We start from the raw sequence: 25,555 nt of genomic DNA, 5'->3' as shown, positions 1-25,555 counted from the left end.
AAAACTTTCAAATGCAACTCAGTCTTGTAGAAAGGAGATTGTGTGACCTAGAAGGGGAAAAAACCCCACAAATAGAAAGCTAGAACCAAAATAGAGGCCTTAGGTAGAAAGGAAAACATAATCTAGGTCTTAATTTCTCTTCTAGTCTATATTGCAAAAAAGATAGGGGGTGTTAAGCAGTCTTCTACATATGCCGGAAAAAAATGAGTAATGTTTTATTTTGGACACGCCAATCTGGATATATTTGTATCCTTAATTTTCCTATTGCTGTTTCTCAATAAATTTTTTTTTGACTATTCGAATCTCCAGGCAGCTTTTTAATTTTAGACTTTACAGAAAAAGTACAAATACAGCACAAAGAATTATCCTATACTTTCATTTAGATTCCCAAATTAATATTTTATCAGATTTTCTTTGTGTGTGTGTGTGCGTGTGTGTGTATGTGTGTATGAGTGATTTTTCTGACTTGTTTGAGAATAAGTTGCCGACATAAAGAGCCTTTATCCCTAAATACTTGAGTGCCAATTTTTAAAAACAAGCACATTTTGGAGTCAACTTTGAAGTTTGGGGATTTTCATATGTTGAAAAAGGATGATATTTTTATTTAGTTAAATGTAGCCATATGATAAATGCCAACTCTGGGCACAGTGATGCTTAAACAAAAGACGGAAGACTCAGAGCGATAAAGGCCACTCAACTTGTTTTCTGACTTCATGCTAGACAAGGCACTCTCGAAGTACCATAAGCCTAATCTGATGCTGCAATTGTCTCACTGGGATCTTTTTTCCCTGTGTCTGAATTCCAGTGTGTGTGAGATAGCACTGCATAGCATAGTGATTTAAAGTGTGGGCTTAGAAGTTAAAATGGCTTTGGGAACTTGGACAAATAATGTGACATCTCTGTGCCATCAATTTTTTCATCTCTAAAATGGTGAGAAGAATAGTTTCTGCTTCAAAGGATTAAATGAGCTAGTCAATATAAATCACTTAGCTAGACAGGGCAAATACTGAGAAATATGAGCTATCACTGTTCTGGACATGAATATATGGGAGTTTGTATGTGTGCAACTCCCATCTTCTCTGGCTTTTGGCAGTGCCATATCATTAGGAGATGTCCTTGCCTCTCAGCTGTATGTCAATGCCCATGTCTGGTGGTTTTGTGTCAATACCTAGATGCATTCTCCCAAATATGCTCATTTGAAAATTTAACATCCGTTAGCAGAGAAGCACTGTATTTTAAAATGCTCTGTTTGGGATACAGTAGAAGCATCTGATTGGAAATATGCCAAGTCCTCTGTCATAGGCCCATAATCAACAGCTGGCATTCTTGGCTAAATATTTGTGATGATGTTAATGTGAAGTCTTTTAGCGTTTAATAAACAAATAAAAAGATATGAATAAATTTGACTTACAGAAGTGAATTTTTCTAAGTAATAAAAACACGAATTTCAATATTATTTTCTGAAATACACACTAATCCTTGAGTTGACACATCGTGCACTGAAGTTTATAGAGTGTAGCTTTATTTCATTCTTCTCTGCTGGAAAGAACATTTGGATATGCTTATTGTTATGCCTTTGGGAAAAATATTTGTCTTCGAATCATGTAAGATTAGAATTTTTACATCGAGTGATTGTAATCTCAGCTAGTTTTATTTGCTTATTAGTTCTGAGAGAAAGGTAATTCTATTTTTAATGGGTTTAGAAGAATTATTTTTGTATACACAATCTTTTTTACTGTTTTAAAAATAATTTTATACTTTTTATAATTCCAGAAACTCGACTGCCATGAAACATTGGGCTCTAAAGGAGAAACAACAAAAGATACAAAGAGACTGTGGTACATTTTGTCATTTATATTAATTCAAAGGGAAATTGTTTCATATGGTTCTGAAACACTAACAATGCAATTAATTCACCAGAAACAGAAAAAAAGTCTTTGTCTTGCTACCATACTCAATCAGATTGAATAAAGAAATAGAAGGCAAATTTGCTAAAGCAAATTTCTCTTGTCTTTGTGTTGGCAGAAGTCTGTAGTCCCCTTGCTCTGCATGTTCAACAAATGTTAATAGCACCTGGGATAATTACAGAATTCCCTATTTTTATTACATCCAAAACATGAGTTACATTAATGAGAATATTTGGTGGAGTTTCGTAGTCCGAATAATTAGTCAACAAAGTTCAAGTTATAAAGAATTTCTATTAATGAATAATTAAGCATTAGTTAGCAGGGTGATAGATGTTCTTCAAAATATGTTATTTTGAGAGAACAAATAAATAGGTTAAAACATGCTAATATTTTATTTTGCTTCTACTATAATTCAGGACAGGTAAGCACTGCAAACCAAAACCCAAATTTCTGGCTATAAATTTGATATTTAAAAATAAATTATCTGGCTCATGCTTGTAATCCCAGCACTTTGGGAGGTCAAGGTGGGCGGATCACGAGGTCAGGAATTCGAGACCAGCCTGACCAGCATGGTGAAACCCTGTCTCTACCAAAAACACAAAAAAATTAGCTGGGCTTGGTGGTGTGCCCCTGTAATCCCAGCTACTCAGGAGGCTGAGGCAGGAGAATTGCTTGAACCGGGAGGTGAAGGTTGCAGTGAGCTGAGATTACGCCACTGCACTCCAGCCTGGGCGACAGAGCGAGACTCTGTCTCAAAAAGAAAAAAAAATTACTGATTTCTAAATTTTGTTATTTTAATAAAATAACTCTCCTGAAAATATATATGTATGTATGTGTTTTGAAAAAAAATTACCATAGGTGGGATTACATTCCAGTCTTATTGAATATAATTATTATATCCATCTCTTGTAGCCAGAAATAGAAACAAATGCATGATATATGACCTTATGAACCAGGCAAAATATTTACCATTGAGAAGTATGCAAACCATATATTTAATTGCTCTGTGATGACAGTACATTGTGGGGAAATTCCTGTTTGTGGGTAAAATAGATAATACTCCATGAATAGATAGGCTTCAGAGCATACAGACTTTCTCTCTACGTTGACACACCTAATTAGTGTAGACCACTATTTCAACCTACAGAATTGGTTTGATAGTGTGAGTGGCCTCTGCATTTTACTACATTCAAAAAGGGTGTGGCGAAAAACCTGAGCTTTTTGTATCTTTAACTACAGTTAAAACAGGTCAACTTTTTACACATGTGATGACAAAGAGAAAACAAACTAAAATAACTGGGATATAATTTGTCTACTTAATTTTAGAAATAAAGGGGCTTATAAAATGCATTTGTTAGTTGGGACTCTTTTTTCCCAGGAAATTGTATCAAGAACATATATTGCAGTACCTAGCATTCGGTTGGTATTTTACATTTTTCAGACTTTCAAAATGTACAACTACATTTAATTTTTATGACAACTTTTGGAGGGAATGATGATATATATTGTTAGCCAGGTTTTATAGATGAGTAAACTGAGGCATCAAGAGGTTAAGCATCTTGCTCTTGATAACTCTGAGATGCGTAGAGCAAGGGCCGGAATTGGGTGTTCTGGCTTCTGGTCCAGGGCTCATTCTCCTATTAACTATGTTTCCAATATGTTAGACATAGGCAAAGGCTGCCACACTTTGTGCATATAAAAATAATAAGTCCATCCTAATTTAATATTATATCTTTTCAATGTCAACAAAGTATAAGTTTGTGTGAGAAAGGAAAAGGCACATGCATAGGTGGAATTTTTTTTGCTGCTGGATTTAGGGTTCTGGTTTGGCCATTAGCGTTTTGCCATGAGTAATGTTACTTAAATCGTATATATTCAATAAAAAGGAATAAAAGGATGTTTGTTTCTATATAAATTAATGAAATTATTATTTTAAAAACAAAACAAGGGGTATTTATTATGTATCTTCCAGTTTGTTACATTTTGATATTAAAGACATATTCCAACTATTCTATCACAAAATGTTTTTTAAACTTCCTTGAAAATTGCTTTCCTGCTTAATTTTTCAGCCACTCCTTGAAATCAGAACCAAGCCACATGACCAAAAACTAAAAACTAAAAAAATACATAATCCATATTGTTCACTCTATTTGTTTCCAGCTGGTTTTTTAGCTTGCAAAATTCAGAATTGCATTTAAAAGTAAACAATTTCCTGACACCGAAGAAACATAAAAGACATAATCTAACGAAACAATACAAACAGAAAAATTGATGACATAAAAACATTGTGGTCAATGGAGGCATCTCTAGAATAAAAATGCTACTTTCCAGGTGACTATCTAAAAGAGATATATTAACTGGAACATTTAAATCTCCTATCATAAATTATTAAAAGCAATTGCATTTTGCCTAAAGTTACATCTTACAGAATAGTCTCTTACAAAAACATCCTTCCTACTTTACATTTTAAACACATTAAAATGTACAATGATTTCAGAAAATCATCATTTCCTTTTTTTCTTCTTCTTTTACGATTCGATTATGTCTTCTGACTCCTATATCCAATCCCATGTAGACACTGAAAACAAATCAGTGTAACTAGCACATGCTCATTTTAGTCCCTCATCTTCTATCTGGTGACAATAATAATAATAATTAATAATATTAATCACTATGTGCCACTGACTACAAGGCGTGAGGTACGTTAGGTGTACTTTTCATATTTAATCCTTCTACACTTTGGAAACTGTATGTTTATAGATGAGAAGCCAGAGTACTAGAAAAATTAAATAAATTTCTGAAGACACAATTGTTTAGTACCAGAGCATGGATCTGAGCCTAGCTGACCTAACTCATGAGCCACTTTAATAACCACCATGTTATTTACAGTTTCTCAGCTCAGATGTGCAGGTCCCTGGACAGCCTCCTTCCCCTGTTCCCTCCCTCACAGGCTGGCTATCATTTTACTCTATTCCCATAACACCTGAAATCCCTTTTATTAACACACTAAACTCCCTGCATTTTAAATTAATTGAGTTAGAATCAAGGAATATACAATGTAAAAAGCCCATCTCTCCCTCAGCCCTTGAACACTTTCAGTTAAAGGTGCATTTCTAGGAACTTCCTCACATATAGCATAAGTAAATCAGTATTTCCAGTGTTGAAAAATTATTCCAGAAGACATATGCTCCTTCAAAATTCTTGTTTCAGAATTCATGAAAAACATTTCAGAATTACAAATGTTTATAGAATGTGCTAGAGTAAAAAGCTTAATGTGTGGAGGAGAAAAGTTTCATTCTGGTAACTATTTCCTAAACCACCCATAGATTCTGTACCACACTGACGTTTGCTGGATGTGTTAGTTTCTTTCTTTTCTTTCTTTCTATTTTTTTTTTTTTTTTTAATTTGAGACAGAGTCTCACTCTGTTGACTAGGCTGGAGTCCTGCCTCAGCCTCCCAAGTACCTGGGATTACAGGCACCACCATGCCCGGCTAATTTTTGTATTTTTAGTAGAGATGAAGTTTCACCACGTTGGCCAGGCTGGTCTTGAACTCCTGACCTCGTGATCCACCCACCTCAGCCTCCCAAAGTGCTGGGATTACAGGCATGAGCCACTGTGACTGGCCAGTTTATTTCTTAAATTAGCAAAGAATAATGTTATTTAGCTTGAGCACTGTGATGGTTAATTTTATGTGTCAACTCACAGTACTCAGATATTTGGTCAAACAGAGTTTAAATGTTTCTGTGAAGGTATTTCTTAGATCAAGTTACCATTTACATCAATAGAGCGCAGTAAAGCAGATTACCCACCCTAATGTACGTGGGCCTCATCTAATCACTTGAAGGCCTTAAAAGAAAAATACTGAGAATGATGGTTTGCTGAGAATGATGGTTTCCAGCTTCATCCATGTCCCTACAAAGGACATGAACTCATCATTTTTTATGGCTACCATCATTCTCAGCAAACTATTGCAAGGACAAAAAACCAAACACCACATGTTCTCACTCATAGGTGGGAATTGAACAATGAGAACACATGGATACAGGAAGGGGAACATCACACACCGGGGTCTGTTGTGGGGTGGGGGGAGCGGGGAGGGAGAACATTAGGAGATATACCTAATGTAAATGACGAGTTAATGGGTGCAGCACACCGACATGGCACATGTATACATACGTAACAAACCTGCACATTGTGCACATGTACCCTAAAACTTAACGTATAAAGAAAAAAAAGAAAAAGAAAAATACTGAAGTCCCCTAATGAAATGGGGATTCTGCCTTCAGACTGCATTCAGAATGGAGCTGCAGCATTAACACTTCCCTAGGTCTTCAGCCTGCAGCCTGTCCTGCAGATTTTGGTCTCGCCAGCCCCGGCAATTTTATGAGCCATTCCTTCATTTCTTAAAATCTCTCTCTCTTTGTTTGTGTGTAAATAGCATGTAAATAACATATACATACTATATACATGTGTAAATAACACATATATATGTACAAAGGTATTACTTGGTTTTGGATTTAAAATTATTATAAAATCCACCAATTGTTTATATTTTAAAGGGAATTGTGTTTTGCTGTGGAAGAAAAATTGACTCATAACTATATAAAGTCTACTCCAAATTAATTTGTGTTCAAAGAGGCTATTTTTCATAGTCCATTTTGTTTTTATAATAACAATTTTTCTAGAGGAACACGAGAGTAGGGGTGCATCTCAGTGTGCTGGAGGACTAGGACATTGAAGTGTAGATGGCAACCACTGGAGGAGAGCATACGAGTTGCTTTCACAAAATATGCCTCACAATCGTTGCAGCTCAGGGGAAAGATCACTGTGGTCAAGAGTGGTGTGTTATGAGTCTACTTTTTTTCTTTTAACCGAAGCTAAAATGTTGACAAGTGCCCCCTTGTTGATTGTTTTGGATACATTATTCCTCCAAAGTACAGATACTTGTTTTATTGATCAAAATGAATGACAGCCTTATTCCTAGCAGTTAATAAGCTGAACATGCTGAACAATTACACAAACAAATTTAAAAGAACAGGCTGTAGAATATTTGCATCTTGTAAAAAATGATTTAATAATAAATAAGAAAAGAAATAAACTAAAGAATCTCAGGAAATTTTGATTTGGGATTCTACAAATAAGAATTTCTTAAAATTTGGAAGTTAAAGTTTTATTTTTTACTAAAACTAAAAATAATTTTGACAGATTTTTTAAAAACCTGAAGGACAGCTGATTTTTTAAAAAAAGTAAGAAAAAGTGTCTTAAAAAAAGGCAACATTTTGCTTTGGATAACTTCTATTTTTTTTATAAAAGTGGAGTAGAAATAGGCTCACAGAATTTGAGAACTTATAAGAACCTCAGACTATTTATTCCCAAACTTTATACAGAGGAAGAGTAAACTCCTTGAGCTAAGTAACTTCCCAGTTCATCAACTGACTTCTGACAAATGCGGAATTAAGACTCAGACCTTCCAGAGTCCAATCCACATTACTGCCACCTCCCCAGTCAACTGGGATCTCATGCTTGTGTTGTTTCTCTCTAGTTCTTCTCTTGGATTCTTCTTTGTGTGGTCTTGAGTATCATCCTACTGTTATCATGCTGGAGACAGAGAGGAATGAAGCTCACTTATGAACCCGAAGTCTTAATGTTTGGGAAAGAAATTTAGAAAAAGCCTTAAAATGTCTCTACCATTTAACTGCACTGCATATACACGTGGATTAAGCCAAACCCATTGAGAAGCATATTGAAACAGAATAGTATCAGGAATAAATACATAGCTAATATTTTGGAAGACCAAGCATAAAGAAGTTAGAAATTTTCCAGATTGTTATTGAATAACCTGGTTCATGCTATATGTTATTTTTCTCCTTAGCAGATATGTGTGTGGGGGTGTGTGTGTGTACAAGACACAAGAAAACGGCAAAGTTCGTACTATTGTAGAAATAACTGAGATTATATGATAGGCACTTCTGGATTTTCCAACTTCCACTAACATTAAAAAAATGACTTCATCCCTTACCATTTAAGTTAAACATTCATTACTGAGAAGTCAAAACGATTTTTGTTTATATCTAGTGGGAATAAAAAAGCCACACACACAACAGACAAAAATCCTGGCAGTCATGGCGCTTGCATTATTTCCGGGTTGGCAAAATTGATTTTCTGGGAAATATGTCTATACTGCATAACGAATTAATGCAAAAAACCTTAGTTTCATAATGGCCATTTTCTCTAACTGGCAGGTCCCCTAGCAGACCTAGTGAGCAAATATTCAGGGGGTAAGAAATAAAACAAACTCCATCCTGTCCATATAAACATGCACATTGATTTCTAAACATGTAACAGAAGAGGCTGAATTTCAGAAATGTCACACCAAAACAGAAATTTAAGCATTAACAATTGATAAATGGTATTGAAAAAATGCTTGCTCTTCCTATACAGTACTTACAAAATAGAGTCTGTGCATGTGGTCCCTCATCCAGAAATACCAGAAAGTAAAAGGTCTGATATTTCCAGATGTTGTGTGAGGTTAAATCTTGTCTCAGTAAAAGAGATAATGAACACGGGCATTGCCTGCAACAATCTCAACTGGACACAGAAATGGAAAAGTGAATGACTGCGCTCTTTCCAACTGACTCTGTCATTTGGCTGAATATTTGGGGATATTTTTAAGGTCTTTTTCCAGGAGACTGCCTCTACAATAAAAAAAAGATTCAAAACATTGAATGAAATGAAAATTGAAGATAAATCTAGTCGGCTTAGAAATGTGCTACAATAAAGGACAAAAATGAAAGAGACCATTTCTCTGATGTTTATTATCTGGCCTCATTTGGGGGCTTTAATCTCTGATATTTATACTCATACATGTTCTTTCCTCCCTTTTCTGCTTACTCATCTTAAACGATTGTAATCTCTCAATAAGAACTAAAAAGTCAGAGAGGAGCAGAGGGGCGATGTCGCCCACTTTAAACCAGGACCACCCAAGCTCCTTAAGAAAGATAAGAATCCAGCCTCATCATCACGATGTTCACAGAAAGCCACATAAATTTTCTTTGCAACCTATAAGAACTCACTAAAGTGGGAAAGTAAACTTTGTAGTTAGCCTAAATTTCCAATTCTATTTATGGAGGCAGAAAACAGCTAGTTCTCATGCTTCACATAAAAACTAAATCACTCTTCTAGCTTCTAGCTAAATAGTCTTGCTTTCTTCAAACTTTATTATGGAATATTTTAGAAATGCCAAAATGTAAAATAGTACTGTAATAAACACCCCTAACACTTGGTATAAAAATATTAATCATTATAAACATAATAAAATATTTCTGTGTTTTTCTCTCTCTGGATATTCTACTCCTCTTTTCCTCCCCAACATAAACACCATTCTGATTTCATGTTTATTGTTTACATGCATGTTTTATTCTTATATTGGTATGTACCCAATAATAAGATTTAATATGCTGTCAATTTTTTTCTCTCAATATAATGTTTTGGAGATATTTGTCATTGAGCCAAATTGCTCTCCAAAGTGGTAGAACCAATTCATACAATCATATCCTTCTTTACGTATTTTTTAAAAAAATTTCCAGGTGTCTAATACCATTTGTATTAAACAGGAAAGGATAGGGAATAAGAACTGATAAACAATAAATCCTTTTTCCCTTTTATCTTTTCTTTCTTGATTTAACTAATTTTGGAATGGTGATGGTAGAAAGGTGACTAGGGAGTGGTAGCCATTCTTAGTGAATACTTCAGTTTCCTGTTGACTTGGTGCTTATATTAGTTATAATTTTGTCTCAGTATCAAAATAAAACAAAACAAAATCAAACAATGACCAAGAATCTTATAATTGAAAGTTATAATGAGATTTCATTTGCTTTATTATTCTGTATTTAGATTATGTATCTTAGAATAACAGAATAATGGTATTTGAGTCTATTGTACCTGGCTACTTGAATCTCCACATATTAGCGATGTGAAGCTAAAGGATGGCACTTCAGTGTTCCATCTGGGAGAAGCACTTGAACCACTCAAGAAGACACAGGATAAATTTGTATTCCTGATTATTTCAGCATTAAGCAATCAGTGCTATCTATAATTTCCAATTTACATCTTACTTAATTCCCTTATTCCATGGTTCTTAAACTGGTTCATTCTTTCTTGATAGGTTACTATCTGAATCAGCCTAAATTCAAAAGATAGTCAAATATATTTTCTAAATTTTGAACACACTGTTTATGATGTGTTCATTGAATAGTTCTTAAGATCTATCTTTATATTTTCATGTTGCTCACATGCAAGAAAATCAGTACCATCTCATATCTTTTAAACAGGATTTTTGACCTGATATTTAGTATGATCATTTGGAATTTTCATAAGAAAGTATTACTCTATCCTTGGAAACTTTTATTCCTAGTATAGAAACAGAGTAAAATTAAAGTAGCTTTGGGTACACTTGCACATTTGGAAGCATTTAGCTATTTTTAAAAATCTCAAACATGGAGGCTGATGTATCTCTAATTTTTTGCTTTTTTGGCTCTATGATAAATGGCCCCACTCCATCACTAGCCATGAAAAGCATTATGTTCTAATGTTTGTCTTGTATTTGGGTTGCTTCTGAGCTACTCATCAAAACCTTGACGTTGTGGTTTTAATATAATTTTCATAGAAACATTAAGAACAGATGTATGAACCAATCAAAAGGCAGAAAATATGTAAATATGGTAATTAAATCCGCATAAATAAAAGAGTAGTATGCATTTTTTTCTGATTACCACAAAGAAACATAAAATTATTATTTACTCATTGGTATAGAAATATGTTCTGAAATAAAACAAAAGTAACATGCCTATATTTTTTACAGCTTTACATAATTCAGTGGCATTAATTTCCATCAATGGAAATTATTATAGTTTAACTATGTGGTAACTTTTTTGTAAAATGGAATCAGTATCAATTTATTTTACATCTAATTCAATACAAAAATGGTTCCAATGTCATGAATTACATTTCAAATGTTAAAACATATATATCTATATGTATATATACACACACATATATACACACATACATATATATGCCTGAATATAATTTGTCTGGATAATACGATAAATTCTTTGGGTACATTTGCATCAAATATGCAGTTAGAAAACATTTTTGGATGCTCTATAAGGAGGCATTAATTTTGATATTTTTTGCTTCTACTCCACATCACAATTTCAAAGAATCTTAGAAGAGTCTAAGATTTAGTTTGACTACCTATTTTAGAGATTTGACAGTAAGACAGTTGCACAATTAGTTGAGAACAGAAAAATAAAATTTTAGTTTACAGATGTCTGGTTCTTTGGTACCTCCTACATAGTACCTGTGAAGGGGAACCAAATAAAATTCTAATGATTGAGTTTTACTCTTTGATCACAATTCTAATAAGATCTTCGGTCCCAGATCTAATCGCTTCTTATTGATTATTGTTTGACAGTTGTGAGTTTTCCAATTTTTTTTCTTTTCTTTTTTTTTGAAGACGGAGTCTCACTTTGTCTCCCAGGCTGGAGTGCAGTGGCTTAATCTTGGCTCGTTGCAACTTCCACCTCCCAAGTTCAGGTGATTCTTGTGCCTCAGTCTCTCAAGTAACTAGGACTACAGGCATGCACCATCAAGCCTGGCTAATTTTTGTATTTTTAGTAGAGACAGGGTTTCACCATATTGGCCAGGCTGGTCTTGAAATCCTGACCTCAAGTGATCCACCCACCTCAGCCTCCCTTCCAAAGTGCTGAGATTACAGGCATGAGCCACTGCACCTGGCCCATTTTTCTTCTGTTACATGAAATAAGTCGTTTTATAGCCTTCTAGCTTGTATTCAGTTCAGTAATCATTCTTATTTTAGCTCCCCTGTCTATAATGTCTTTTTTCTCTTTATGTTATTAAGATATCTTATATTATTAGTTTTCAAAAAAAATTAAAATATTCCCTGATGTATCACATCCAGAGAATTTTTCAGTTCAAATTTTTTATTTTTTTTTACTTAAATTATTTTAAGTTCAGGAGTACATGTGTAGATTTGTTATAAAGGTAAACTTGTGTCATGGGGGTTTGTCATACAGATTATTCAGTAATCCAGGTATTAAGCCTAGTACTTATTAGTTATTTTTCCTTATCGTCTCCTTCCTTCTACCCTCTACCCTCCTGTAGGCCCTGTGTTTGTTGTTCCTCACTATGTGTCCATCTGTTTTCATTATTCAGCTCCTACTTGTAAGTGAGAATATGCACTGTTGGTTTTCTACTCCTGAGTTAGCTTGCTATGGATAGTGGCCTCCAGCTTTCTCCATGTTTCTGCAAAGGACATGATCTCATTCTTTTTTATGGCCACATAGTATTCTATGGTATATATGTACCATATTTTCTCTATCCAATCTACCATTAATGGGCATTTAAACAGGATTTGCTATTGTAATAGAGAGTCCTTTCCCCATTGTTTGTTTTTGTCAGCTTTGTCAAAGGTCAGATGGTTTTAGGCATATGGCATTATTTCTGGGCCCTCTATTCAGTTCCATTGCTTTATCTGTTTTTGTACCAGTACTATGCTGTTTTGGTTACTGTAGCCCTGTAGCATAGTTTGAAGTCTGGTAACATGAAGCCCCCAGCTTTTTTTTTTTTTTTTTGCCTTAGCTATTTGGGCTTTTTTTCAGTTCCATATGACTTTTAAAATAGTTTTCATTAGTTCTGTGAAGAATGTCCTTGGTAGTTTGATGGGAATAGCATTGAATCTATAAATTGCTTTGGGTAGCATGACCATTTTAATGATATTGATTCTTTCTATACATAAGCATGGAATGTTTTTCCATTTGTTTGTGTCATCTCTGATTTCTTTGAGCAGTGTTTTCTAGTTCTCATTGTAGAGCTCTTTCACCTCCCTGGTTAGCTATAGTCATAGGTATTTTTTTATTTTCATGGCAACTGTGAATGGGATTGCATTCCAGATTTGGCCCTCTGCATAATGGTGGTTGGTGTATAGGCATACTAGTGATTTTTACATGTTAATTTTGTATCGTGAGAATTCGCTGAAATTGTTTATGATCTTAAGGAGCTTTTGGGCCAAGTCTATGGGGTTTTCTAGATATAGAATTATGTCATCTGTGAACAGGAATATTTTGACTTCTTGTCTTCCTATTTGGATGCCCTTTGTTTCTTTCTCTTGCCTGATTGCTCTGGCCAGGACTTCCAATGCTATGTTGAATAGGAATAGTGACAGAAAGCATGCTTCTCTAGTGCTGGTTTTCAAGGGGAATGCTTCCAGCTATTGGCCATTCAGTATGATGTTGGCTGTGGGTTTGTCATAGATGGCTCTTATTATTAAGAGCTTTAAACATGAAGGAGTGTTGAATTTTATCAAAAGCCTTTTCTGCATCTATTGAGATGATCACATGGTTTTTGTCTTTAGTTCTGTTTATGTGATGAATCACATTTATTGATTCACATAAGTTGACTAAACCTTATCCCAGAGATAAAGCCTACTTGATTTTAGTTGATATTGTTTTTGATGCGCAGCCAGATTTAGTTAGTTAAGTATTTTCTTGAAGATTTTTGCATTAATATTCATCAGGGATATTGGCCTGAAGTTTTCTCTTTTTGTTGTGTCTCTGCAAGGTTTTGGTATCAGGATGATCGTAGCCTCATAGAATGAGTTAGGGAGGAGTCCCCCCTCAATTTTTGGAATAGTTTCAGCGGGAATGGTGCCAGCTTTTCTTTGTACATCTGCTAGAATTCAGCTGTGAATCTGTCTGGTCCTGAGATTTTTGGATTGATATGCTACTTACTACTGATTAAATTTCAAAGCTCATTATTTGTCTGTTCAGGGATTCAGTTTCTTCTTGGTTCACTCTTGGAAGGGTATATATATCCAGGAATTTATTAATTTCTTCTGGATTTTCTAGTTTGTGTCCATAGAGGTGTTCATAATATTCTCTGTTGGTTATTTGTATTTCTGTCGGGTCAGTGGTAATATTCCCTTTGTTGTTTCTGATTGTATTTGTTTGGATCTTCTCTTGTTTCTTTTTTATTAGTCTAGCTAGTGATCTATTTTATTAATATTTTTTAAAAACAACATACTGGATTTGTTGATCTTTTGAATGGTTTTTCATGTCTCCATCTCTGATTTTGGTTATTTCTTGTCTTCTGCTATATTTGGGATTGGCTTGCTCTTGGTTTTCTAGTTTTTTTCATTGTGATATTAGGTTGTTAAGTTGAGATCTTTCTAACTTTTTGATTAAGCTTTTAGTGCTATAAATTTCCCTCTTAACGCTTCCTTAACTGTGTCCAGAGATTTTGATGTGTTGTATATTTGTTCTCATTAGTTCCAAAGAACTTTTTGATTTCTGCCTTAATTGAATTATTTACCCAGAAGTCATTCAGGAGCAGGTTATTCAATTTCAATTTAATTGTATGCTTTTGAGTAAATTTCTTAGTCATGATTTCTAATTTGATTGCACTGTGGTCCAAGAGAGTAGTTGTTATGATTTCAGTTCTTTTGCATTTGCTGAGGAGTGATTTATGTCTCATTATGTGGTTAATTTTGGAGTATGTGCCATGTGGTGATAAGAAGAATGCATATTCTTTTGTTTTTGAGTGGAGAGTTTTGTGGATGTCTCTCAGGCCCATTTGATCCAGTGCTGAGTTGTTAATTTTCTGTCTCGATGTATCTGTTGAATACTGTCAATGTGGTGTTGATGCCTTCCACTAATATTGTGTGGTTATCTAAGTCTCTTTGTAGGTATCTAAGAACTTGCTTTATGAATCTGGGTGCTCCTCTGTTAGGGGAATATATATTTAGGATAGTTAGGTCTTCTTGTTTAATTGAACCCTTTACCATTATGTAATGTCTTTGTCTTTTTTTTAATCTTCGTTTAAAGTCTGTTTTGTCCGAAATTAGAATTCCAACCTCTGCTTTTTACTGTTTATCATTTACTTGGTAGACTTTTTCCATCCCTTTATTTTGAGTCTATGGGTGTCACTGCATGTGAGATGGGTCTCTTAAAGACAGCATACCATTGAGTCTTGTGTTTTTATCCAGCTTGCCACTCTGTGCCTTTTAATTGGGGCATTTAGCCCATTTACATTCACAGTTGGTATGGATATGTGTGGATTTGATCCTGTCATCGTGATATTTGCTGGTTATTATGCAGACTTGTTTGTATGGTTGCTTTACAGTGTCATTGGTCTGTGTACTTAAGTGTGTTTTTGTAGTGGCTGATTAGTCTTTCAAATTTAATGCTTCCTTTGGAAGCTCTTGTAAGGCAGGTCTGGTATTAACGAATTCCCTCAGTATTTGCTTGTCTGAAAAGGGATCTTATTTCTCCTTTGCTTATGAAGCTTAGTTTGGCTGGATAGGAAATTCTTGGTTGGAATTTCTTTTTTTTTAATGTTGAATATTGGCCTCCAATCTCTTCTGTCTTGTTGGGTCTCTGCTAAAAAATCCACTATTGGTCTGATGGACTTCCCTTTGTAGGTGACCTGACCTGATCTTTCTCTCACCCTGCCTTTAACATTTTTTCTTTCATTTTGACCTTGGAGAATCTGATAATTATGAAGATTTTCTTGTGAAGTAACTTACTGGGGTTCTCCACATTTCCTGAATTTGAATGTTGGCCTCTTTAGCTAGATTGGGGAAGTTCTCATGACTGAAATCTTGAAATGTGTTTTCCAATTTGATTCTCTTCTCCCCATCTCTTTCAGGGACACCAATGAGTCATAGATTTGGCCTCTACATAATGCCATATTTCTTGGAGGTTTTGTTTATGTGTCTTTATTCTTTTTTCTGTATTCTTGCCTGATTGTCTTATTTTTAGAAAGCCAGTCTTCAAGCTCTGAGATTCTTCGTCAGCTTGGTCTATTCTGCTATTAATACTTGTGATTGCATTATGAAATTCTTGCAGTGCATTTTTCCACTCTATCAGGTTGTTTAAGTTCTTTTTAATATTGGCTATTTTGTTTGTCAGCTTCTGTATTGTTTCATTGTGATTTTAGCTTCCTTGGATTTGGTTTCAATGTACTCCTGCATCTTAATGATCTTTGTTCCTATCCATATTCTTAATTCTATTTCTGTCATCTTGGCCATCTCAGCACAGTTCAGAACCCTTGCTGGAGAGGTAGTGTGGTTGTTTGGAGGAAAGAAGGCACTCTGGCTCTTTGTTGTTAGGCTTCTTGTGCTGGTTCTTTCTCATGTTTCTGGACTGGTGTTCCTTCAATCTTTGAAGTTGCTGTCCTTTAGATTTTTTTATTTTATCCTATTTGATGGCATTGAGGGTTTGCTTGTGGTATAAGGTGGGTCCAGTCTACTGGATTCATTTTTGGAAGATTTTAGGGGACCAACAGTCATCTCCCAACTCCTAGACTGTGTGCTCTACCTCTGGAGGATTTGTAACAGGCCCTAACTTTGTTCTCTGGTTCCTTGAGGTTAGGAATCCACTGCATGGGGCAGGGGTGCCTAAGTGCTTGTCGGCCACTGTTGATTGCATTCTGATACATGCTGCCAGACAAAGCATTTCATAGGGTGATGGCAGTGCGATCCATTCTCATTCATATGTGCCAGCAGCAGTGGCAGTGTGGTGGGGTGCACACCCGTCGGCTGTCGCAGGATGCTAGTGGATGTTGGGGTGCCTGCCTTCATGCAGGTGTTCACAGCAGTGGCAAAGGTGGTATGATTGGTGTGGGCAGGGGGCATCCTGTTGGTGACTGTATGCATGGTTGCATTGTTGGTGGTGTTAGCACAGAGGAGGGGCACTGGCAGGCACAGGTCTTTGTGTACCCTCTGTGGCCGCTCAGGGCAGGGGAGGGTCTATTGTTCTGTGTGCCTAGTTTCACTCCCAGTGTTGGTGCAGGGGTGGGGCTAGTGGGCTCTGTGCTTGCCAAGGCTCCAACTTCAATGGCAGTATGGTGGGTGAGGGAAGGCAGAGTGCACTCCTGCTGGCAGGGTCCACACATCCATGCGCCCTGGTAGGGCAGGGAAGGCAAAGTGTCCCCCCACCACACATGGTGACAAAGCAATGTGGGGGTGGCCATGGACCCTGGGGAAGCTGCAGTGGGAAGGGGGAGTGGGCGGACTGGTGTATGGCAGTGAGGACTGCCCTACTGAAGCTGTCCACTGTTCAGGAATGATCTACCAGTGCAGAAGCTATGATGCAGGCCCCCAGGGCACCAGAGGCTGCAATGCAAACAGGTGCAGCCAGGCTGGGAACCCAGAAGAAACCAGTGGAACAAGGGGTGCTCAGGTCACACCACCCCATCTGAAGGGCAAGACAACACTGCAGAATTTTGTTCCAACAGTTCCCCTAGGGCTAAAGTCTCCTATGGGAGCAAGTTGATCCTGGGGGGATGGGCACCCCTGGCCCTACTCTACTACAAATGCTCCTACAGCAAGCCCTGTAGGCTCTGCATCAGCTGGCCTGCTGCCCCTACCACTTCTCTAAGCAGCTCTCCCTGTCAACTCAAGTGTCCCTAGTGGTTGAGGGGTTTCCTCTTGCTGGGATTCCAGAGGCTCATGGCTAGAGTGAGTTGTTTGCTGCCAGTTCAACTCGCCCATTCCCCTGGAGTAATTGGGGGCCAAGAATGAGTCCTGGTGTGCAGAAGCCCCATACATGGTTCCCAGCTTCTTCCCCTTCAGCCCAGTTTCTGTGTTTTTTTCTCCATTCACTGTCAGTGCCTTCCCTCTGAAGATCTTTTAGGAGTGTGCCAGTCATCCCAGTCCCTCAGTGGCAGCAGTTCTACCTGGCTGCATCTAGTGGGCCATCTTGCCCAAATCCAGACATTTTTTACTTTAGAAATTTCATGATTCTACTTTTATACCTTTCATTTCTTTTAAAGCCAAATAACATTTTTCCATAATAATTTTTCCCAGTTGGCAAAAATGTCTGTCATTTGATAAAAGAATCTTTAAAAATATGCTTATGGTTGCATTATATTTTGTTTTGTTGTTTATGTATTTGTTTTGCAAATTGGAATTTCTACCTATTAGAGACAGAAAATCTGCCTGTGGTTCCTGGCTCCTACTCTTATTATTCATTTGAATGGACAATTTAATGTAAGTTCTTGGTATGCAAAATAAGTCCACAAAAATCCCACCCTGGTGTACTGATTCACTAAAATAATGCGCATGAAAATGTTTTGTGCAATAACTAGATAAATGCAGACTATTTATTTTTCATTAGCCATTTAATAAAATATTTATAAGAAATAGCTTTCTGTAGAACTTTTTTTACTTGTAGTATTCAGAGCCTGGTTGCTAGCTATCTAACCATTAAGGGGCTGTCTAAATATTAATATTCACATTTCATGCATTGTCATGGGGAAAATGCACATAAAAGAAAGTAAGTATTTCCCGAATACAACATTCTTTCCATTGGCACACTTTAAATCTGTATGTAACTATCTTGAGTCTTTTCGCAGCTTGAAAAACTTGAAGCATTGTCTTTGGGTCCAAAGAATACCAAATCTTTCCTGGGGAGTGCTACAAGAGGAAGATTTCTTGCCACTTGAGAAGGTTCTTCAACACATGCAGCTATTTCTCCAACTGGAAGAACTTCCAGATGCTCTTTCAATATTACAGACTAACTGGTGAAACTCTGCAGTCTAGGAAGAGGAGTGACATTGATGGTTTTTTGTTTGTTCCATGGTTCTTAGATATAAGGTATGTATCTTCAATTTCAAGTAAGAGAAAATGCATATTCAACTTGTTTACACAGGATAAGGATATATATTATCTCATATCCAGGACCCAGATTTTTTCCATTGATATTTTCTACCATTGTCAGCGAGCTCATTTGTCCCACGGGTGGTGTTATAAGCTGAATTCCCTCTCCCTAAAATTCATATGTTGAAGCCCTAACCTCCAGTACCTCAGACTATAACTATTCAGAGATAGAGCCTTTAAAGAGATGATGAAGTTGAAAGGAGGTCATTAGAATGGGTTTTACTTCAATCTAACTGGTATCCTTATAAAAAGAGGAAATTTGGACACCCAAGAAGAGACAACAGGTGCACACGTGCACCAGGAAAAGACCATGTGAGAACACAATAAGAGTCAAGGCGAGAGCCCTCAGGAGAAACAACCCTGCCAACACTTTGATCTTAGACTTCCAGCCTTCAGAACTGTGAGCAAATAAATTTCTGTTATTTAAGCCACACAGTCCATGGTACATTGTTATGGCAGCCCTAATAAACTGATACAGATAGCTCTCCCAAGGGTTGCAAGACAGCTACCGCAGCTCACGTTACATCCACATGGAAGCACAAAGATGCCGTTACTTCTAGCACCTTTGTCTTAAAAAGAAGGAAACCTTTCCAAAAAGCAAAAAAAAACCTGCTCTCATATTCCCATGTTGGTCATGGGACCCAATTCTGGGTCAGTGGGGCAGGGTTGGCAGATGAGGATGAGACTACCTATCATAACTGGTTTGTCCCAACTAATATTTGCCCCTGAGGCAAGGATAGGGTCACCTCTCCCCAAGTAACATGAGGCATAGGTGGATACCTGTAGAAAATTGAGATTCTTTAGTAAGTTAGAAAAAGGAATGTTGATTTAGAGTAAGCAGTATCTGTTGCTGACATACTACTATATTCCAAACCAAAGTCACCACAATTTGCAATGCAGTATAGTGATTGTAACCGTTTTTACTACCCCTTATGATGGCTTTTTAAAATCTTGAGGTCTCAGTGCTCATTTTATCATTATAAGAGAGGGTGTTACTCCTAATTTAGACTCCATTAGAGGAATATTATTTGTCAGTGTTCTACTTAACCTTAAAGGACCAGGGACAAAGATGATGGGTGTACTTTTACATTCTAGCAAAAGAATGGAATACAGCTTTCTGAAACAAAGTGAGGCAGTGGGTAAATAACATTTGAGAGGGAATGTCTAAGGTCTTCAAGTTATTTTAAACAAACTGTATTGTGTGCCTTCAAGTAATTTAAAAGCATATATTTACTGACACATAATCTATTTGCTAATTCCAATCTCTTTTATTCATCCTAGCACATGCAGTATCTACAAGGACCTCTTAGTCCATAGATTTATCTAGTTCTCAGTTATTGTACTAGGTTGAAAGTATTAATTTTTATTCTTTTCAAACGAATTTTATTTTGGTCAAGCTATTTAGATTTTACTTGTTAATTTCCTTTGTCCATTCTTCCTCCATTTTTTTCCCTTAAAAAACAATTCGCACCTCAACATCCCAAAAAGAAGATTCAATTTTAACACTTTAAAATGTGATCTCAGAGGCCGAGATAAATGCTATACTAAACCCAGAATTATGTGGTTGGTTCTTTCTGGATGGGAGTAGTTGGTGTTAACTTACCAACTACTATTTGCTAAAGTAGTTTTAGTCTAAGATACCACATTTTCTTTACAAAGTATATATATAACCAGTTCCTCATTGCATTCCCAAGGGAAGAGAAGAGAAATACAACTGAATTATGCAAGACTTTCTAAATCAAACAGAACAAGTATTCATATCAACAAAGAAAATTATTAAGGATGAATTTATTTTTATTTTCATTTTTATTTTTATTGAGATGAAGTTTTGCTCTGTTGCCCGGGCTGGAGTGTAGTGGTACAATCTTGGCTCACTGTAACCTCTGCCTCCTGGTTCAAGTGATTATCCTGCTTCAGTCTCCCAAGTAGCTGGAACTACAGGCACATGCCACCACCCCCGGGTAATTTTTTGGATTTTTACTAGAGACGGGGTTTCGCTATGTTGGCCAGGCTGGTCTTGAACTCCTGACCTCAAGTGATCCACCTGCCTCGACTTCCCAAAGTGCTGGGACTACAGGCTTGAGCCACCACGCCTGGCCAAGGTTGAATTTATATGTGAAAGAAAGAAGCATTTCTCCTTGGGCAACTAAAAGGTGTTTAATATCACATAATTTTTACATAATGTATATCATGCTGATTTGTAACTGAAAACAAAACTACACCATTTCCCCTCAATCCCTTGAAGGAGCTCTGAAGTGGAAACATGATCCAAACTCTTAAATCCTTTTCTGAAATTGTACCCTGAAATAGCTTTTCATTTTTACTCTATGTCTTATATTTTTATATTAGTAAAAGGTTCCCTCATTATACCCACAAAAAGTTTAATTGAAAGTTTGGAAGAAATTTGAAGTAAATTTGTCTTATAACATTCTTTTCAAGCAAATAAGTAAAAGAAATTTTTCTTTTCTGGTTTAGGTTTATTAGGGCCTGCTGCAAAGTTCAATTTAGCACAAAATAAACACATTTCCTTCAATACTGCTGCTGCTATTTACATATCATTTTATTTGTAATCTTTAACATACTACTTATAAAGGTTTACCAACTTTAAATTTTAAACAGCTCAGATAATATTTAATACATTGCAGTTTATAATTTTCAAAGCATTTGGAATTCCTTTTCTTGTTTCATCTACATTAAAAAGAAGTAGTGGAATAAACATGTATTACTAGAACAATTTTGGGGGAAAATAACAGGTCTATAAAGGTTACTATTTACCCAAAGTTTCACAGCTAATAGATAGATGACTAGACTAGGCCATGACTAGACTTCAATTTCTCCAATTTCTCATTCAAAAATCATATTTAGTTTTTAAAAAGTAAAACACAAATAAATAAGATTATAAAACTACAATTCCAAAATCAGATTCACTAATATCCTTACCCAGGAATAAGTCTTAATCATTGTGTACAGAGCTTTCCACCTAGAATGTAGAATAAATTGTATTTAGTTAGTAAATAAACCTATAATTAGCCTCTTCTTAGAAAGTTCATGGAGACATAGTTGTGCATTTTGCCTCCGAGTTTTTTTATTCCTTAATATTTCCTCTTCTCTGTCTTACTTTAGAAACTAGAAAAAGAAGAAGGCTACTGTGAGAAGAACATAGGCTTTTGAGTCAGAAGTTTGAGAACAAATGCAAAAGCAAGTTTTACCACTTATTAATGTGAAAGTTAAAAAATACATATAGATGCACCCTTTGAGCCATCTCCTATTTGTAAAATGACTGAGATAATATACTGATTAAGCACCAACTACGTGCCAGGCACTGTTCTAGGTGTCTGAGATACATTAGTGAACAAAACAGACAAATACCTTTATTCATATGAAGCTTATATTCTGGTAAGGTGGTGAGAAGAGGCAGATAATAATCTATTAATGTCTGACATATAAGTAAATTTTCTAATATGTGAGAGGGTAATAAGTGCCATGAGGGGGAAAAAAAGACAGAAGTAGTGGAACTTCACTTCTAGACATGAATGAAAAAACTGGCACCAAATTAGCCCTACCACAATAAACACCTATAAAATTAGACAAGATATGTGAGTCAACTGTTTTTGGGCAATGGAACTCGGGCAAGAGAGGACTGTGACCCCTAGAGAAAGACAACTCACAAGATTAATTACATCACTTCCCTGAATCTCTGTTATAAACAATTTCCCAATTGCTGCACAGAGAACAGGGGTCCCAGCATAGCTTAACAGTCTAACTGAACTAAGGAGGCAGAATTCAGAGGGTAGGGCTGCTGAAATAGCTAGAGTCTGTGAAATATGGCATCGGAAAAATAAGGAGATTGCAGAGAGTGGTCCTCAAGGTGTATGTGGAGGTCTTCTGCTGGTTTATGAATAAGGGCTGGACTTGTACCTGCAACCAGGCAGGACCATCCGAGGCTTACAATTATACCAAACCCTACATGAGTTAAAAACAAATGAATTCCTTGTTAAAATAAGAATCCACATTCTTTGGAGAAAACTAACAAAATCCAGAATCTTTAAGATATATGATTGCCAATATTCAGTGTTCAATACATAACTCCTTAGTCATACAAAGAAGCAGTGCTCCACAGTCAAGAAAAAAAAAAAGAAAAAAAATAGATAACAAACCCAAGATGGCCAAAAAAATGGACTTAATAGAAAAAGACTTTAATGCTGCTTTTATAAATATGGTCAAAAATTAAAGAAAAATCTGATCTTAATGAGTGAACACATAGGGAGTTTCCACAGAAAAATGGAAACTATAAAAAAATCATATGGAGATTCTATAAATAAAAAATCTAGTAATTGAAATACAAATAAATTTTATTAGATGGGGCCAGAAGATTGAAGATGGCAGCAAAAAAAAAAAAAAAAGAGTCAGGAACATTGAAAATCAATCAATAGAATTTATTCAATGTAAGTAATGAGGTTAAAAAGATTAAAGAAAAATGAACAGTATTTCAGGGGTCTGTTGAACAATATCAATGGTGTAAAATACATTTATTTGAGTCCCTGAGAAAAAGAGAGTGTGAATGAGACAGAAAAATATATATTTGAAGAAATAGTGGCTTAAAATATTCCAAATTTGATGAAATTACAACTTACTTAAGAATAAGTGTAAAGAGATCTATAGTTATGCCCATAATAGTCAAAATCCTAAAAAACAAAAATGAAAAAAAAAAATCTTGAAAGCAGACAGAGGAAAAAAAAACCCCACATTACCTATAGGGAAAAAAAGATAAATTTATTACACATTTTAAAAAAATGCAGGCCAAAAAACAATGATGTAAGATATGAAAGCTTGAAAGAAAATACTGGCAATAGAGAATTCAATATCCAGCGAGAATTTTCTTCAGAAATAAGGGTAAAATAAAGACGTTTTCAGAATAAAACCCGAGTAAATTTTCCACCAGCAAATGCCATGACCAGAAATTCTAAAGGGAAAACCATGAGGCCAAAGGGAAGTTATGCCCCAAGAAAATTTGGATCGGCAGGAAGGAATGAAATACACCAGAAATAGTAAATAAATGAGTAAATACAAAAGACTAGGTTTATTTTCTTTTCAAAAAGTACTTAAAATGTAATTTATGTTTAAAGCAAAAATAATATTAGAAGCAGAAATTTATATGTATATAGAAATAAAAGCTACGATAGCATTTGCACAAAGAATTAGGAGACAAGTATTGGATTTATACCATTGCAAGGTCATTATATTTGTGAAGTGGAAAGTATATATTGGGAAGTGGAAAGTAGAAAGGTTAAAGTCAAACGTATTGTGTTATATGTTGAAGTTTTAAAAGGTACAATATTAATTCTAAATTAATTCTGGTAAGTTAAGGATGCATACAGTTAGCCATAGAGAAACCATTTAAAATACAATAAAAGAGATATAGTTAGGAAACTACTAGAGAAAGTAAAAACTGAGTATTAAAAAATGTTGATAAACCGAAAAGAAGGTATGTTAGGAGCAAGATAGGAATTCAACCATATCAGTAATTACGTTAAAACTAAATAAACTAATACCCATCAACTGACAGAGATTTTCATACTGGACCAAAAAAAAAAAGGTGCCAAAAATATATGCTGGGGTAAAATAAAGTCTCTTCAATAGATGCTGGGAAAACTAGATATTCACATGCGGAAGAAAGAAAGCAGACTCCTGTCTCTTGCCATATGTAAAAAATCAAATCAAACTAGATTAAGGACTTAAATCTAAGACCTCAGACTATGAAACTACTACAAGAAAACATTGGGGGAAATCTCCAGGACATTGGTCTGGCCAAAAATTTCTTGAGCAGTATCTCCCAACCATAGGCAACAAAAACACAAATAAACAAATTGGTTCACAAGGAGTTAAAAAGCTTCTGAACAGCAAAGGAAATAACCAACAAAGTGAAGAGACAACCCAGAGGATTGGAGAAAATATTTGCAAACTATCCATCTGACAAGGAATTAATAACCAGATATATAAGGAGCTCAAACAACTCTATAGGAAAAAGTCTAATAATTGAATCCATAAATGGGCAAAAGATTTGAGTAGACATTTCTCAAAAGAAGACATACAAATGGCAAACAGGCATATGAAAAGTGCTCAACATCATTGATCATCAGAGAAATGCAAATCAAAAACTACAATGAAACATCATCTCATCTCAGTTAAAATGGCTTATACCCAAAATACAGGCAATAACAAATGCTGGTGAGAATGTGGAGAAAAGGGAAACCTTATACTCTCTTGATGGGAATGTAAATTAGTACAACCACTATGGAAAACAGTTTGGAGATTCCTCAAAAAGATAAAAATAGAGCTACTATATGATCCAGCAATCCCACTGCTGGGTATATATACCCAAAAGAATAGAAATCAGTATATCGAAGAGATATCTGCACTCCCATGTTTGTTGCAGCACTGTTTACAATAGCTAAGATTTGGAAGTAATCTAAGGGTCCATCAACAGATAATGGATAAAGAAAATGTAGATTGTAGCACTATTCACAATAGCTAAGATATGGAAGCAACGTAAATGTCCATCAACAGATGAATGCATAAAGAAAATGTGGTACATATACACAATGGAGTCTGATTCAGCCATAAAGAAGAATGAAATCCTGTCATTTGCAACAACATGGATGGAACTGGAGATGGTTAAGTGAAATAAGCCAGGCACAGAAAGATAAACATCACATGTTCTCACTTATTTGTGGGATCTAAAAATCAAAACAATTGAACTAATGGAAATAGAGAGTAGAAGGATGGTTACCAGAGGCTGAGAAGGGTGGTGGGGAATGAAGGTGAGACGGGGATGGTTAATGGGTACAAAAAAATAGAAAGAATGAGTAAGACATACTATTTGATGGCAGAATAGGGTGACTATAGTC

General features: G+C 35.7%; 1 protein-coding gene across 1 annotated transcript in view; it reads right to left on the bottom strand.

Moving 5' to 3' along the window:
- Positions 1-25,555, bottom strand: part of PDE7B (phosphodiesterase 7B) — a 686,767-nt gene that overhangs the window by 398,627 nt on the left and 262,585 nt on the right. The window contains exon 5 of the mRNA XM_063812658.1: positions 21,588-21,627. The gene's annotated coding sequence lies outside the window, so the exon portion shown is untranslated. The remainder of the gene's footprint in view (positions 1-21,587; positions 21,628-25,555) is intronic.

This window comes from Pan troglodytes, chromosome 5 (genome assembly GCF_028858775.2).
Source record: "Pan troglodytes isolate AG18354 chromosome 5, NHGRI_mPanTro3-v2.0_pri, whole genome shotgun sequence".
In the NCBI taxonomy this organism is placed as follows: Eukaryota; Metazoa; Chordata; class Mammalia; order Primates; family Hominidae; genus Pan; species Pan troglodytes.
The sequence above is the reverse complement of the archived record's forward strand: the minus strand, read 5'-3'. Positions and strand labels throughout refer to the sequence as shown.